The sequence below is a fragment of the Vipera ursinii genome (assembly GCF_947247035.1).
Source record: "Vipera ursinii genome assembly, chromosome: 1".
Lineage (NCBI taxonomy): Eukaryota > Metazoa > Chordata > Lepidosauria > Squamata > Viperidae > Vipera > Vipera ursinii.
In genome coordinates, this window is record NC_139512.1 from 45,147,466 (window position 1) to 45,163,719 (window position 16,254).

General features: G+C 37.6%; 1 protein-coding gene across 2 annotated transcripts in view; it reads right to left on the bottom strand.

Annotated features, from left to right (window-relative positions):
* The window catches only part of FLRT2 (fibronectin leucine rich transmembrane protein 2), a 91,195-nt gene that overhangs the window by 73,630 nt on the left and 1,311 nt on the right, over positions 1-16,254 (bottom strand). The window contains exon 1 of one of the 2 annotated variants that reach the window (XM_083348310.1): positions 12,287-12,947. The exons of the other annotated variant lie outside the window; for it this stretch is intronic. The gene's annotated coding sequence lies outside the window, so the exon portion shown is untranslated. Of the gene's footprint in view, positions 1-12,286; positions 12,948-16,254 lie in introns of those variants that run through there. 2 annotated transcript variants of the gene reach the window in all.

Here is a 16,254-nt window from a genome sequence, read left to right on the forward strand (position 1 = left end):
TGAATAAATCATTTTAGAATCTATTGTCTCTTCAATATATACGGCAACACCTCTTTTTTTCTGTTGTGCTGATGCATGGTAAAGTTTCCCAATTATGGGGTATTCCAACAGCTTGTAATATTTTCTTTTTATGTGTGTCTCTTGGAAACAAATTATATCTATATTTAATTTCTGCAGTTTTCTAAAAAAAGATTTTTTAGGTCTTAGCTTTCCTGAACACTCATACAGCTGCTACTGAGCTGGACACTGGTGGAATACTGTTGGAGGAACACCAACAGAAAAAGCACAATCTCTGATCATCATCATAGGAGGGTATCTGAAATGTACCCTCCCTAGAGGATCTTTTATCCTATCTTGCCTCCAGATGTTCAAGCAGTATACAGAGCACTCCCTATTCCAGTTTTTTCTTTCCCAAAAAACTATTTTCTGAAGTAGGGTGGAGAGAGACAAAGAGTGGTCCAGTGAGCTGAAGATTTTAAGTCCATGCTGATTTTGTTTATCTTATATGGATAACAGTGCAATCTGCTGTTCTTTGGGTGGCTTTGAAACTTATCAATGTACTGTGCTGAATAGTCAAGTTCCATATGTTTTCTTTTGGAAGATTAAGATATTGGCAAAGGAAAACAAAAGTATAAATTTACAACCACTAAATATGAATGTCATGTTTTATGGTTTCTGAAATGAACTGCACTTAGTGTTTCAAAATTTCTTTGGTAGGAACCTCCCCCCACCAATCTTGTATTTAGCAACTGCCTCATTGACTTGAACATTTTCATGAACTTTTGCACCCTTCTATATCAGGATACAGGATTACTTTTAACAGTCAATGGCCTTATTCATTTTCAAAGGAAGTTACGCATAGTTTGTGGCAGTACATTTGGTCTGCTTGCAAAATATATTCATTTTTCTCACCTCTCAATTCAATACAGGTATTTCTGGACCAAATCAGTACCAAATTGATTTTTGTGATAGCAGCAAGTTAAAATGATGGCTATTTGGGTGGTATCTGTCAAAATAATGTTTTTGTATCAGGACTCCACATAGCAGACTTAATTTTTAAAAAGCTTTTTGTTACAACATCAACCCACAGACTGTCTGCTTGTCAGATCAGTAGACCTGAAACTGCATGTGCTATAAGCATGTGAGCATTGCTTGTTCGTTAATGTAAATTCAAGTTGTTCTCCACCAATGCAGAGAAATGATGCAGAGATTAGAGAAATGTACTGCAGCAAATTTAGAAAAGCAGTATAAATAAAAACAATTTTAAAAAAATCTTACCAGAAGTTAGTAGTCCCAGAATTTATTTATTTATTCTTTTCAATTTCTATAGCTGCCCATCTCAACCAATGACTCTGGATGGCTTACAATTAAAACAAAAATACTATAATTAAAACAATAAAACATTTTAAAACAATAACACCCAGAATTGGCTTACCGGGGAGATAGGCATCATATAAATTTAATAAATAAATAATAAAACACAACCAAAATTAATATACACAGCAGCCCAGATTCTTGGCCAGTTAACAAAAAGGGCAGGAAACAGGGCCCTTAATCCATTCAGTGCCCCAGGCCCAAAACACAGCCAGGTTTTTAAAGCCTTATTGAAAGACCAATAGGCTTGGAGCCATTCTAATCTCTGAAGGGAGGATATTCCACACAGCAGGAGCTACTGTGGAAAAGGCCCGTCTATTAGTCCCTACCAGTCAACATTATTTGGCTGACAGGATCTGCAGCATACCCAGTCTGCTAAATAGAATTAGACAGGTAGTCTTAGAAAAAGCCAATTGCTCAGGTAATGCGGTCCCAAGCTATTTAGTTTTAACAGGGAAACCAGCACCTTAATCACACCCAGAAACATACCAATAACCAATGCAGCTTACGCAGTAGTGGTACTGCATGTGCCTTACATCTGGCACCATTTATTACCAACGCAGCCACATTCTGCCCCAGTTTCCCAATGTTCTTTAGGAATAGCCCCTATGTACAGTGCATGGCAGTAGTCTAAGCAAGAGGCTGCAATAATATTCTGCAGAAAGGTTTAAACAATTATTTAATATGAGTCATATGGTATCCTACATGAAAAGCATAAAAAGATTTAGATATATTTTATTTGAAGCCTCAGAAGAATAGCTGAAGAACTCTGCAAAATTCAACTGAAATGGGTCTAAAAACTAACGAAGAAATTACTACCACATCATAAATTAAGAATGCATGGCCAGTTCCTGGCCAAATAGCTTCTTCTTAGCAGTAACAATAACCATGTCTTAAGAAGTAATATTTTTTTTATCCTTAATCCCTGACACAGCTTCATAACATTTTAGCTGTTTCATAGAATTGTTAATTTTGATTTCTCTCTGTTTTAGAGCATGCAGCAAATCTTTGGGGAGGACAGAAGCAAATGATCCCAGGTTGTAAGAAGGTTTCAGGGGACAGGGATCACTTTTTCTTAGCTTCTGGTTCCTTTCTTTGAAAACTTTCCCTTCAGTTTTGGATTTGGGAGAAGTTTAAAATTGCTGCTGTTAAATACTATTTGCTTTGTTAGGCACTTATTCAAAGCCCTAATTCTGAATGAGTTGTCCCCTTTCAAATTGCTAAAAGGTAGGAAGATTATGGCGGCACTGTGCTCAAGGAAAAAAAAGTAAGAGAAAAATAAAAATGAAAGTGGGGAATGCCTGAGTGTGCAAGTAGAAAAAAATGCTGGAATGAGTAGCAGATTCATAAGGAAATTGCTACTCTTCCATCCCAGTTATGAAGGTCACCTGTATTTATCCGTATTCAGAATTTTCTAAAGCACGTTATGTTGCTTTCAAAGGAATCATAAATGTTACTCAAAATATTTCACAGTATTTCAGTACTCCCAGTAAATGTGGGTATGCAGCATAAAATTGCTATCAGCTTCTTCTTGCTGAATGAGAATTCTTCTGTACCAAGTAGATGTAGGGTTAACCTCTTAGCCTTGTCATAAATTTGTTGTGTAATTTCTTGCAAGCTGCCAAGAGCCCAGCAGGAGCCAAATCATCATAATCATCATCTATTTAAACTGAATACAGTATTTTTTCAGTAGGGATTCAACTTCAGTTTAAACTCAGAAACCACACATGGCACTGAAAATTCCTACTGCACATTCCATAGATCTCAGTTGGGGACACAATGTTAAATTTCTACAGTGTCCCACAGTCAAGAGTAAATCAGTGAATCTATGTATCTAAGCTAGTGTATGGCATAGATACACAAACTTTTTCAAGCATATATCCACACATGGCTTTTGTGTGACATGTTGAGGATCATAATCCCCAAGATGGGGGAAGGGCAGGAGAAATGAATGGGTGAGGCCAAGACAAAAAAGTGACTTTAATTTAATTAAGGAATTAAAATGTTATTTGCTAGCCAGGAAGGGAAGCTATCAAAGATTGTTTCCTTAATGGAACTTGAGTGGTATTAGTTTCCTTTCCTTAGCTCAGTCAATGTAACGTCTTCTCATAATGCCAAACTTATCATTTTTACTTGTAGACCACTCGGAGTTACTTAGTGAGGTAGGCAGTGTATAAATTTCATAAATAAATAAACTGGCATAGTTATACAAATGTGTAACACAGCTGGTAGATACCAGGTTGAAGAAGGCTGCCTTAGTCCACTTTAGCTTAAAAAGTCTAATGTCACTAGGTGGCTGGCTAGCTGTATGAGCAAAGTAAAAATAAAAATAAAAAAACCCAAACATTAAAAGTACGGAAAATATTGATATAGATTCTGAACTATAACATATGCCAGAGTTCAGATTTGGCAATAACTTTGTGAAAGTGTATTGTTCATCTATTTACCCTCTTTCTGCTTCCTGTTCCTCCTGCTTGGTTAGGATGAGGAGGGGAAAAACGTGTCCCAGTTAGAACACTTCTCCCTAAACTATCATCCTGCAGCTTGTAAAATATGATTGTTTATGAGATATTGATGACTGGAAGGAAACAGTAAAGAACTGAGTGTCATAATTAAAAATCCAGTGCATTTGATCCAATAAAAATTTCATCGATGTTACTGAGCAATGAGTGGCTGTGAATCCGGAAGTCATCATGGCCAAACTGATTAATGCATGTACAAAGCTGAACAAATGAAGGGCAAAAAATCTATGCCAAATATTTTCAGCAAGACACCTCCTTATCTTTTGGCTGATTGCTGAAAATGCATACACACTCTGGACTCGGCTGTTTTAAATTGCAGTAATCTGTACTTTAAGTCCAATCCCTCTACATGTAGTGAAAAAGTATTTCCTTATTTAGAGATCTAGAATTATATCATGCAGAATTGTGTTACGGATAAAAGAAAATCTGCAAGAAAACAAGGTCTGAATAAATCAACAAACTCCTCCCCCCATCCTCCCTGCTTTTCTTGCCAGGCTGGCAGCAATTCTAAAAACTTCATTTATTTTAAAGTTATAGAGGTCCTCTGTATACACTGCAAGACCTAGCTTTTGACATTTATATATTACTTATCTAGAGATATTAGTGTATATATAGAGTATTTTTGTTAAATGGTTGCAGGGACATAGCAATTAAAATCAATACTGTTACCTAAAACAGTGGCACAACACAACTAAGAAAAGTGCCTATACATAGCGAGGGAAATTCCAAAAAGTTGCTCCAAAATGCTTAGGTTTTAAGAAGACCATTATCTACCCTAGCCTTTATTGCTATTTTTCAAACTGCTGGACACTTTTATTCCAGTGTAAAGACTGTTATTGTGCAGCATGACATTCCTATAATGAAAAGGTATTGAAAATTCAATAGTTGGCAAAAGTAATTTATCAAATAATAACAATAACAATCCAGCCTATTTCAGTCAAACACGTGTTTTACAATCTATTGAACAGCAGCTTATTTTAAAAAAAACAAGAAAAAAGAAAGAAAAGCAAGAGATTTTCACTTAGCACTCTGGCATCAAGCCAAATACAGTCCAAGCATTACCACTGGGAATGATTGGACTGATGCAAAGAATTTGCAGGGTGTTTTCATTTCTCTATCTACATAAAACATTGTGTTTCAGCTATTCTATGCATTTTTAATTTGGTGAAATACATCTGAACAGATGCACATAAAAGAAATACCCTCTTATACTATAGAAAGTACATTTGGCATCATATAAAAATAAGGATCCCTAAAAATAATTACGTATTATAATTAAGATTAGGCTTTGGGGTGAGTGTACTGTCTCAAGGCCAATAAATTGTATAAACAAATAAATAAAAGGAAGGATATAATTATTACTTCGATATTACTTCTATATCTGTAGCACCTCAAAAACTGTTTCTATCTAGGTATGTATGTTCAGATTCATTAAACAGTATAGCAGAAGATAAGTATAAAATTAGTACCAGGCAATATCCAACATATTGAACACAAATATATTCCACTGGTGTCTTGATGACTTAGAAGAGTAGGTACTAAAAAACAAATGATTTTATTTTTTTCAATCATTACCTACTACAGAGATGGTAGAAGTTTAAGTTCATGTGGAAACGGCTTTTTTTTTACTGAAATCTTGAGTGCCAGCAATTGGAATAGTTTGAAAATAGCAATATATATATTATTCTTCTTCTTTCTGAAGAAGACAATGACATTCAATTGCTTCCTTTGTCGAATAATTGTAAATGGAAAAACTTTGCTTAGATTTTTCAAATCACTCAAAAAGTCACATATACTCCCACCCTGTCCAGCACTGATGTAGTAGAAATTAATAACAAACAATGGAACTAACTATGTTAAAGATGTTTAGGTTGTAAGATCCTGTATTTTTTTTTAAAAAAAAAACTGAGCTAAGGAGATAAGATTAATGATTAACACAGGGTACAAGACTCTGATTATACAGAGTTTATTTTTCAGTGGGCCAACTTTCAACATCAATACAAAAACCAGTTCCATGTGACTAAACTTGGCTATTGTGTACTGCTAAGAGTCGCTATAGAAATAGGTGGCCTTAGAAATGAAATGAAATAAAATAAACAGCAGGCATCCAGGAGGAGGAGGAGGAGGAGGAGGAACACTACAAACAACTGAAATAGATGTAAAACAGTAACCTTGTCTACTTATAAGTATGGGGGGAAAAACCTGCAAGTATCTTTCAGTATTTAATGGTTGCTATAGATATCTGAAAATCTAGTAAATAGATGGTCTGATCTTTGGAAGAGGAAGAATTGGTCTGGAAACAAAATTGATATCTTCTATGATTAAACAGCTGCCCAAATGAATAATTTGGTATTTCAGGTTTGAATAAATATATCAATAACCCAACTAATCAATTAACGTACAATTTCCAGATATCCTTTAATGAAACACAAAGCACTCTGAATGTGATCTGAGTTGCTAATTCAATACTAATTGCTTTGCACTTTAAAACACATTTATTTCAAATTTTGTTGGGCCAGAATTCTGCTTCTGTCCTGAAGGAAAAGAGATTCATGTGTTGCTTTGACAAACATTTGGTAAATACTTTAGCAGGGTAGCATGTAATTGTTTGTGACCAAGAAACTTGAATGTTGAATGGCACAACAAACATTTGGCAAATACTTTAGCAGGGTAGCATGTAATTGTTTGTGACCAAGAAACTTGAATGTTGAATGGCACAACAAACATAGGTACCATTTTCAAGGCATCTATGCTGTGCTGTATCAACTATCTGTATGCTAAGTTTGCATGATCCTTCCCTCACAAGGCAACCTATGATTTCCCATTTGCTTCTGTTTATGAGACTGACACATTCCACCAGCTGCAGTTGAGAGTCATATCATTAACCCATTTCTGTCCTGATGAGATTCTGGATTTTGTTTCCACTCTGGGCATTGACCTTTTACATCTGTGTATCTTTCAGACAGTTTACAGCAGCTACCTTCAGAGACATGTACGTATGCATTGATTCAGATGGCGCAAAAATATCAAAGGAAAATAAAGCTTGACACATTTATAAGCAATTACTTTGGGAAGAGGAAAAGCTTGGTTTGGTCTGGTCTTAAGCACCTTAAGTCTGTGGCTTTTCTACATTTTATACTTTGGCCCTTCATCACTGTTTAGCTGCCTACCACACTTTAAAGTAGCTACAATTTTAAATCAAGCTTGCAGTAAAAATATGCTAGCATCTAAAAAACAGAAGACATTATATGTTTTTAATGATATAAGAGAAAAGGGATGGACATTTTCATAAAAACTAATAAAATTTAATTTTAATTTTATTGAACAGGTAAGAATTTTTTTTTAAAAAAAGTCTACATCTTAGATTTTCTCAGTGCAATTGTCTCGTCAAGTTCGTTTTATCTGTGTAAAAGGAAAATGCATGTATCAGTGAAAGGAACATACAAATTAACATAAAATTGCTTCCAAAAAGTCTTAGCAAAGTAAACAGATTTTAGAGATTTTTTGTCAATACTTAAAATGAAATTAAAAAGGGGTGAAAGGAATTTTTAAAAAGGAACAAAAACTATAATCAAATGGGTTTTCAACAATGGGTTATTAACAATTCTAATTGCTCCAATACATTCATACAAAGAATGGAAGCATATAGAATAAACACTTGACTTTATTCAGCCAGTCTTAATAAGATTTCAAGAAAATATTTGATGCTGTTTTTAAATGTGAGAACATTCTAATCAATTGAGTAACACATTATAAATTGTATGCCTGTTCAAAATATATAGTTTCATAGCTGCAGTATGTTCAATGGGATTCAGTTCAAGATAACTTCTCTCCAGACTGGACACTTTCTCCTTAAGTTTGAAAAGTTACTTTAATCTTTAAGTAAGTAAACTGATTCTTGTGGTAATAATACACAATCTATGCTGAAATGAGCAAAATCGGAAAATAAATTGATTCCACAACCGTTTAAAAGAATCAGAAATAAAACATTCTGCAGCCTCTAATCCCACATGAACAAATGTTTATCAAGAACTGACTTGATAAATTATCAAAACTATTTAAATATTACTTTCAAGAGTTTTGGGGAAACTATTTTAATTTCTGTGATAGTGGTCATCACTCTATAAACTTTCACAGGAAAATACACTATTAATTCATCAGTTTATTAGCTATCCATAATAATTATGAAGGACTCAAAAAACCATATGTATTCCAATAAAAGTTAAACAAACACTAATCTTGTAAAAAGTTAAGCACAAACTATTCAAAGCACAAACAAAACATGGTGATAGGTATTCAGAAGTATTGGGAATACATAATTCATCAATGGTTTTGACAACTGGAAGACTGGAATCTAAAGTGTAATGTCATCATAAAATTTTATTTGAATTTAGAAGAAGTGGGTTCAGCAGTCTCAGAAGAAAGAGCACAACAAAAGTTTTCAGGAGTCTATGCTTCAGTCACTATGGATTAATCCCATATAACAATTAGGTCTGTTATGAATAAAGTTTTAAGTTAAAATCTATGTGGAAAATAAAGTAGATTTAAAAAAAAAACCAATTCTGCTTCCCTTAATTTATATGCAGAGGAAGAGTATCCCATTAAACTAAATTAATGGGATAATTTTAAACTAAGAAAGCAGTGCAGGTCTGATCTTGCTGAAAGCAAAAGAAGACGCTTTTAAGAAGCAGATTGGAAAGCATGCAATTATTCTTTATAATATTTTAAATTAAGGATATTTTAAAATTGCTTGAGAAACACCTTCAAAAAATGCTAACTATAACAAAGAATTTTGTTTTAAAGATCTCACTAGTGCTGACTTTGGATTCATTCAAAGAACCATGTCAAGAGAAGGAATCAAAGAGAAATAAAGCCAGTTAATTGTGTAAATCACCAGCCAAAGACCAAAGAACAGGAAGATCACAACAACTTGGGCCACTGACTGAAAATAATAAAGCTCATTGTACTAACTAAGCATTTTATGGGTTGACTGAACTTGAAAAAATTCTGGCAAGACTGGATTATTTCCCTTCAGGGTGCTAGTCTTTCCTAGGAAGCCAAAAGGTTTGTTTTGCTTTTAGTTCATATGAAAAAAATGCATTGAGGTATAAAAGCATTAGTTTGATCTTATACTTCGTTATTTTAAAAAAGAAAATAAAAATGAATATACAGCTTATTTACTGCTTTAAATTATTAATACCATCAGTCTGGAGTACCACTATTTAGAATAGCCACTATGAGTTCCTATATTCTCCCCCCTCTCTCTTTCTTACTTAAGCATAGGGGGGGAAGGGTAATAATTAATGTTGGACATTTTTAAGCTTTTCTGATACGAAGTAAAGGAAAGATGCCAAAGAATAAACTCTTGGAACAGATGTACTTAAAAAGAATAGTGTCTTCTGAAACATTTAATGCCACTATATTATTTAGCAGTAAACCCAAAACATCATTTGGTAAATGTATTCAATTTTCAATTCACATTAATTATCTCAGTCATGAAATATGGATCTGGATGTAGGCAAGAGACAAATTAGTACTGGAAAGCTGGATTTAATAATGCTTTAAAAGGGAACATCTGTTAATAGCAATGCATTCCCTTGATCACCAGTTTGTATTCACAGTACAGGAAAATTTGTTTTAAAGCTATTACCTAAAATCATACTTCTCCTGTATTCAGATGCTGATTATTGTACATCTTTGCTAAGTAATTTTCCATGCATATGTTCCTATATGTAAATGTTATGTAAAATCATTTAGTCTGCTGAACCTTTGGAACAAAGATTGCCAGATAGCTCAAACTGCAGTTTGTTGTGTTTTCTGACTGTGACAAGACAACCTAAAGACAACACTGTCCCACTGGCTGATTTTCTTCACATGTCAACTGGACCCAAATTAGCTTGCATTAATCTATTTTTAATTGATAATACAGTGGATACTCTGACAATGTACTTCAAAATAAGAAGCAGAGGGGGAATCACCTTAAGTTATGAAGACCTCAAGCAGTTCAACTTTCTCTCTTCCAATCTACTTCATAGAAGAAAAAAGTGGAGAGAACATGCATTGATTCTGTATACTTCTCACAGATAGAGGTCACTAATGGACTGAATTTGAATCACTGAGGCAAAAACCACAAAGTTATATGAAGGTAATCCAAGGAAAAATGAATTCATTTTCAGATTAAGAGCAGCGAGTATATTAGTAACTAAGAATCTATCCTTCTTAAAACAAAAACTTTATTTGTAGAGGAACTATTTCCTTTATTTGGAAGGTGCAGCAGAAGAAAAACTCCACTTACTGCTCTTGAATATTGGCGTCTTTCTTTCCTACATTCCTATTTACATCTGCTTTCAGACAATTATAAATATACATGTATTCCTGATTCTTGCCTGAAATTATAGTTTATGGCTCGTATTTTCAGTTGTGAGTACAGATGAAGTTGTCTGCTGCAGATAAGACTATTTCTGTATCAAATACTTCTGCCGAGCAGAATATGATCATGGGTTACAGAAAAAGTTCAAATTCAAATTGCAGAGTGAAAGCCAAAAGCTGATAAAAATAACATTTCACAATCAGTCTGCCTCTCCCACTTGTGTACATTCCAACAATTCTTTAAGTACTGGATTTTCATAAACTGAGCAATGACTGGAAACCAGATTGACCGGAAGCAAAATATTATATTAGATAGATAGATAGATAGATAGATAGATAGATGGATGGATGGATGGATGGATGGATGGATGGACGGACAGACAGCAATACACTGATCTAATCTTCTAGCATATAGCTTCCTCTCTCATAGCTACATTTATTATTTAAAAAATCATATGTTTGTTAGGGTTATATAAAATATAAAAATGCAGTGCTAGGCCTCAATAAGGTATCACAGGAAATTTGGGAAGTTGGTGGATTCAAAATAGGCTTCGTGGTATTTCTTGAGTAGTACAGTAGTGGGAGAATTTTTTTAAAAAACTGATCACAAAAGGAAGGTATGAAAAACTCAGTAAGTAGAAAGAAAAAGGAGCTTTAGGAACCAGAGATGGAATCTTACGTTTAGCCAAACCTGTAAGACAATAACCTCTCATCTGAACATAAAAAAAACCTTACATAATAGTAATATTTTGGGTTTTTTCCCATAAGGTTAAGTAAGTTACTACAATTCTAAAAGAAAGGCCACCACTACTGAAGGGTTGCCAAGTTTTATTTCTGCTGAACATAAGATTATCTGCTACTGTATTGCCTTCCAAATTAGCAGAACCCACCATATTCTTTAGCTGTAAATGTCAAGGATGTGTAGCTTGCATTAAAAAAAAATATTGAGTGCAGTTAGGTATGTTTGACAAAATATACCTAATTTGACCAAGGGCCTGTTTTTTGTCCAAATGGATTCCCAAATAACTATGTAGAGGGGGATTCCCAATACACACCTTTCAGGGAATAAATCTATGAATAAACTCAGTGAACGGTCTTTCTTTTATCAAGGCATAGTTGAAGACTGTCAGATTCTGTTGCCTGGAGAAGATTAAGTTTCTGTTCTAAATTGGTTTGATTGGTTTGTAAGAGCAGGGGAGCTAAAAGGCAGTAAATAAACTTCTGGAATATGATTTCATGCAAGAGGGGGATAAAACCCAACAGATGTTTCCTTCCATACATAAAAATGCCCTCTTTCTAACCCAAACCAAAGCAAAATAACCATAAAGTGTGTGTGTTGTGTTTGAGTAAGGGGTGGGGAGAATCAGCCACTACAGAAATCTAATCAGCACTTTCTATATGCAAGCAAAGGATTTTACATGGATTTGTGCTTTGGAGTTCATTAGCTTATTGTGAGCCTTAAAACACATTTGCTCCATTAAAATTAATTAAAAGCTCCTGTTGACTGATTCTCTATTCCAAGGAAGAAAGTTGATAGCTTTTCTGTTAGTTTTCAGCTGGCATTTTATTTAATGTATGCTTTTTCTGCAGAGCTTTTTTTTCCCCCAGCCTCTTCCTTCAAATGTCCCTTTTGCCTCTTAGCTTGAGCATAGTGATCAACTCTGACCACTTATATGAAATTATTCTGCTGAGCATTTGATGGACCTGAAATGCCATTTCTGCCTCCTCCCCCAAGCCACCAAGTCTGGCTTTATTAATGAGACTCTGAATACCAAGGCATATTTACAAATCATTCCTGCATCCCTTTCCTTTAAATCTCATAAATCTCGTTTTAGGCTTGAAACTACTAGATTTGTCTCTTCCTTGCAACTTCTCCCTCTGTCCTCCCCCTCCCCACCATTCTGGGAAATATTCCCAGTCATTCAAGATGCATAGCCTTGGAGCCTGATATCACAAGTTGTGGGGTGCTAAATAGCCCTGGGAAATAAAAAGGAGAAATCAGCCAGCATGCTTCTACTTACATTCACCTGGGTTCTCATACTGTGGTTAAGAAAAACAGGGAACTATGCCTAGCTTCGAATGGTTGCCAGTTGCTCCAGTTGTCACACAGGCATTGATCAACTCCCTGGTTCTTCCACCTGTGTGTGTAGGTCACACACAAAAAAAACGCCTCTTCTAATGAAACGAAGTGGTAATCTTGTGCCAACTTGATCTCCAGCCATTCATTATTTTTATTATTATTATTTTATTATTTTTTGAGGGGGAGGCTCTGTTGTAATAGTCTGGCAAAAGAATCAACCTGCCTAGTGCTGGGTGGAGTGGGGTGGGGAGAAATCGCTGGAACGAGAAGACCTAAGAGGCACTCAACTCTACCTAGCAGGTCTGGGTAAGTCCTCCTCCGACTCCGATGCTTATATAATTCCCGGGCGCCTGTGGCCGAGCAGACCAGAGCAAACTTTGGCAGCCGCGGCGGCGGGTTTTTTTCACGGGCTACCTTGTGCAAGGTCGACAGCAGCTCAGAAAAACAGGCGGGATCCCGACCTCGGCGCCCTAACGTCCCCTTCTCCTCCGCCGAGGGCTGGTGGCGCTTGCCTCCGGGGCGGCTGCGGCCAGCTCCGGCTCTTGCGGAGCGCTTCCTTCCCTTTTCTTCGCCTCGCTCTCTTACGAGGCAGCGACCACATCCTCCCCTTTTCTCCTCCAACGCGGAGCCTGGGACTCCAGCATCCCCAAGAATGCCCGGGGCAGGCGCACGCACGCGCACGCGCACACACGCCTCTTGCCCACCTCCCGGTTGGGGGAAGCAGCGGGGCGCGCGCGCAAGAGGCGTCGAATCCCCCAACAAGTCCAGGCAAGAGAGAGAGAGAGAGAGAGAGAGAGAGAGAGAGAGAGAGAGAGAGAGACGGGAGGCTGCCGCGGAGTTTTTTTCTCTGGGTCTTCGGAAATCTGGGGAGCGGATCACACGGGGAGGAGGAAGCCCAAGGAGGCAGGACCCGGGGAGCAATCACAAGAAGCGCCTGGCGCTTTGCAGGCGTCCGCCTGTGGAGCCACCGGGAAGCGTGTCTGAGGACCTCGTCCTTCTCTTTCGTAAAAGTCCGGAGCCCGCCCTGGAGAGCAAGCCCCTTCGCAGGTTGATCTTCGGTATAATGAGGTGCCGGATCGGACTATTTTCCCAGCTAATGGAAGCTCTGTGCCCCTTTCCCCTTTTTCTCGCTTGATACCCCGGGGAGATGTTTACGGTAATGAATTCAACCGATAGCCATCTCGCGCTCTCTGCCTCTCTCTCGCTCTCCTGGAGTCCCTCCCATTTTTCTAATTGAAAGAAATGCTTGGAAGGCAGGGCCGTAACTGAAAGCTTTCCAAGAGGCAAAGGCGGTTTAAAATCCTTTTTTTTAAAAAAAAAATAACAAAAACGAAAGGGGAAAGAAAAAAAGAAGGAAAAAAAAACACCTATAACCTACCTTTCACCAAAAACCTCTTTTAAGTCCAAAGCGGCGTTTCTGCCTGGATTAGTTTCTCTCCGCCCATTTTATTCTCTTTTTTTTTTTCCGTGGACTCATGTTTCAGATAGAATACGGGAGGCGATATTGACTAGTATCTCAGAGCTTTGCCTTTAACTAAACGGCTTTGCCCCTTATTTGCGGAGGGGAGCGCCGGCGAGTGCGCGCTTGCCAATTGTAAGGACTTTAAATTGACCCAACAGAGATTCCTCGACGAAGGAAGTTCAAAAGAAAAGGCCTTCCACCTTCTCAAAAAAATCTTGGTATAAGAGAACCTAGAGTTTTCTGGTGGTGTTAACATTTTAAAATCTCCTCACCTCCCCAAAAGCAGCAGCCACTACCATTTAATTTTACCATAATTCTGAGATGCTGGGAAGAGATTGAAACTTCACTTGTTTAAGACTATCCTTTGAAACGGCTTTGCAGCCAGTAGACTAAACCACATTAGAGTATTTACGGTAGGAAAATTGAGGGAAAGAATCTCCACCAAAGGGGTTTGTACTGTAGTGGAGTTCTTTCCTCTCCACTTACCCGATTTTCTTTTATTTAGCAAAATCAAATCAGGGTGTTGACTGATGGGTCCTTAGAGGGACTAAAATCTTTTTTGTGTTATCTCCAGAAAACCAAATGTATATTTTCTCTGCATGTCACTCTGAGCCTAACAATAGGGATAAAATAACAAAGCCTTATCTTAAATGATACTGTTTTGAGTAAACCAGTGGGGGGGGAGAGGAGGAGGAGGAGGACAGGTTTTCAATCATCAACCACTCTCTAAATAGGAAAATGAATATATCCTCACAATTTTAAAGCTATAGTGCTAATGTGGGCGACAGACAGGAGAGAGGTGTACCTGCTAGATCTTGTTTAAAATATATGCTATTCAGATTGAATGTTTTACATTATTTTTAAGACCAGGGGTAATAGAAAATCAAATCGGAGAAACTGATAAATGTGTCTGAACTTTTGGAGAGATTTTATTTAAGCATTGAAAGGCCCTTACTATTTTCTCTTCATACTGTCTTCACCTCTATCATCTAGCCTTCTAATGTGGTACACTGAGGGAAGCTTGAGATATATTACATGAATTTTCATAATTTGGCAACTACAATATCAAACTAATAAACAGAACAAGTGAAAGGTCTATCACAGAATCAACCCTACAGCAATTCTCAAATATTCAAATATTAGGTGTTAGCTAATATAAGAATTCCATGGAAGAAAATTATTTTAAGTTTACTAGAACTTATTTTAAGGAGAGGGTGTAAGCAACTGCAACCAACAGACATCACTGCAGCAGGCCTAAAACATTCAAACATCTTTATTGTGACAAGCCATTTCTTCCCTGCTGATTTATAGCATCATCCTAACACCACTGTGCCTGTATAACTGTGTATTCATTATACTTAGATCAGTGCAGCAATGGTTGAATGACACCATATATCATTAGTGAGGAAATGGCCAAGGCTGTCTCAACAGAAGTCTTACACTGAGGCTAAGAGACAGTTGGCAATATTTCACTTGTCTACTTTCTCCTTCTTGTAGGTGTTCACAAATTCTTCTCAGTGCCTCCCCCATCAGCCAGGTCAACACTGCAAACTAAGTCAGAGGACACTTTCAGACTGTTATTAATGTGGCCTTACAAAAATGTAGAGATAGAGGTTGATAATAGAAGATGGCTGACCCACCCATTGATGGCCATTTGCACATAGCTGGCTAGGCAGTAACCTCACCCTAAACTAAGAAAGTGTGACCACCATGTGGGCCAGGAGTATCTAGTATTGCTATAGCTTGCTATAGATCCCATTTGTTTCAGGACTTATACGACTAGCAGTTCAACGCCTCTGACCGGCGCTAGATTGGGAAAGGCTTTCTAATATAACACCTACCCAAAAAAATATATTAAAAAATAATCCCACAGCCCGGCTTGGAGCGGCCTGTGGGGCCAGACACGATCACTACTTGGCCGCCCGCCGCAACAAGCAGCTTCGGAAAAGCTCTGCTGCCTTAGCCAGTGTAGAGGAATCCTCGCCCCCCTCCCCCTTCAGGGTACGCGACCCACCTCCTTCGAAACACGAAGTAGCTGGTGCGCTGCCGAGTCCGGCGAGGGAGGTTAGGCGAGCTGATACACCCAGCTCTGTCAGTGGGAGAGCCTGGAGTTTGGCGAACAGAGCCTCCCGGCTCCGTTATAAAAATACAGGCTTGCCTGTGGAAAGCTGCCGCCGGATCGAGGCTCGAATTGTGGTTTGCTAGTTCGCAGGACCTCGGAAACATGGGAGCCTGGAGGGCTGGAAGGAGTTAATCGCCGCCTTAAGAGCAGGGCACCTCTCTTTTGCGGAGGGGAAAAAAGAGATTCGCGAGACAAGAGAGTGACTAATGGGGGGGGAGAGGAGATAAGGGGAGGGGTTCTGTTTTCTTCCGCAGACTATTGGGATGAAAAGAGGAAAGAGCTAACTAGGAAAAAGGGTCCCAGAAGGATCGAAGCACTCTGTTTC